We start from the raw sequence: 2,271 nt of genomic DNA, 5'->3' as shown, positions 1-2,271 counted from the left end.
CACAATTTTCAACAAGCAAAATAAAACTAGACATTTTTAACATAAAAACGTTAATTATTTTCAGTCAATTAGGTACGAAAAATATTTAAAACTAAAATGTTGTGCATTAGAATTTAAAAAGCTACCTAGCTATAATGAAAAACTTTTATATGTTTGCATCATTTGTCGGAAAAAATGTGTTAAGATAAATAAGTTACTTCAATCGTCAGAAAAGGCGATGAAGTATATAAAAACAAGACTGCCATTGTAACCCCTAACTACATATAAGGGACATTGGTGGACTTCCTTGACCGAAAAAGGCTTTGGTAAGAGTAACTTACAAAAACAAATTCTTATGGGTTATTAAATAATAATTTAAAACTTTCTTAATTTAAATTACAGGATTTGACCAGCAAGAAGCAAAACTAGCAGGCCCAGCTTGGAAGTAAGGCAGGAACATCTGTATGTATGTATTTAGGTATGTATATAGAAATATGTAAAACATCTGTATTTCATTTACTGAACGTTGTAACTTACTTATAAGTATGTGTATATAAATATATTTTTGACAATGTGTCTACCAAACGACTTGTGATTTAATAAAAATAAAATTTGAATATCATATTTGAAAACGCATATTTTTAAAATGACGAAAACACATTTTAGGATTTAATTTCAACATGCGCATATTCAATTATGAAACAATCGTTTTTAAAAACGATTTGAAAATGTTCGTATCAAAAACAAAAACATGGATTTTGGAAATTGAATTGAAAATTTTCGTTCTGAAAATTTAAATAAATATTGTAGGTGCAAAACCTGGGTCAAAACGTTTTTAAAAGTAAAACGTTTCATACAAATTTGAAAACGAAAATTTCTCTGTGTGCTACTTGAGGTGGAGAGAATACAGAAGGAGGCGCCGATGGCTATACCGCTAATCGGCTGTCAGTGAATTCAACAGAATCAGCTGTTTTGCTGACGCCACAGTCGAGATGACAGCAGTAGTGATGTGCTGAGTCAATACTTTTAAGAATCCAATACTCTCGATACTCGGTACCGAAATATTTAGGTTTCGAATAAAAGCGCACATGGGCCAAAAATCAAAACCCGAATGTAGGAGCCAATAGAGCTTTTAAAACTGATTCAAATGAAAGATGTATATATGTCGGTTCGAGGCCATAATACAGAGAAACTCTTACTTGTTTGAAGCATTTTTGTTCCAGCTGAATCGGACGATATAATTTTTGTAGGCAGATTCTGTAGCCTCTTAGGGACAGATTCTGTAACCAGTTAGCGACAATTTTCGAACCGGTATCGGTTTTGTTGACGTATGATATGAAATATGTTTACGTCAACAATTGCGATATCGATCCGATATCATATAAATTAGTAATGAAAGTTTTTTCTAAACTTGAAATGCATATAATGGCGAAGGTTTAATGCAAAGAATCAGTGTCGGGCACCGATAAGGAAGTATTGGGTACCGAAACCTTTTTTAAGTATTGGGTACCGACAATTCAGCACATCACTAGACAGTAGTTTTATTTGCCGCTCTCAGTTATCAACTCTACGGTGACGTCGCGCCAAAATTACTCTCACGAATTCTGCTGTAATTGGCGTAATCTTGTTTCTATCATTCTTGGGATGAACGAACATCATGGGGCACCGAAATTGCGCATATGGAAACTGTGCATTTAGACATTATTTCGGTTTCAACCGAAACTGTGCATGTATGCTTTATTTCGGTTTTTACCATATGCATTATTTCGGTTTTAAACCGAAACTGTGCATGTATGCATTACTTCGTTTTTTTTTCATATGCATTATTTCGCTTTTAAAACGAAAGTATGCATATGCATAATTTCGGTATTTTCTCATATACATTATTTCGGTTTTCAACCGAAACTGTGCGTGTATGCATTACTTCGGGTTTTTCATATGCATTATTTCGGCTGTCAACCGAAACTGTGCATGCATGCATTATTTCGGTTTTTGTTATATGCATTATTTCGTCTTTCACATATGCTTTATTTCGGTTTTCATCCGAAACTGTGCATGTATGCTTTATTTCGGTTTTTGCCATATGCATTATTTCGGTTTTGAACTGAAATTGTGCATGCATGCATTATTTCGGTTTTTGTTATATGCATTATTTCGGTTTTCTAACGAAAGTGTGCATATGGATAATTTCGTTTTTTCTAATATGAATTATTTACTTCTACTTAGTAAGGGTTTTAATCCCTAAGCGCGGCCGAAGGCCGCCTACGCAGAGAAAAGTTCTGCGCAAAAATA

The sequence above is a fragment of the Rhagoletis pomonella genome, unplaced genomic scaffold, assembly GCF_013731165.1.
Source record: "Rhagoletis pomonella isolate Grant_MI unplaced genomic scaffold, Rhpom_1.0 Rhpom_scaffold_00346, whole genome shotgun sequence".
Taxonomy (NCBI): domain Eukaryota; kingdom Metazoa; phylum Arthropoda; class Insecta; order Diptera; family Tephritidae; genus Rhagoletis; species Rhagoletis pomonella.
Note: the sequence above shows the minus strand (reverse complement) of the source record.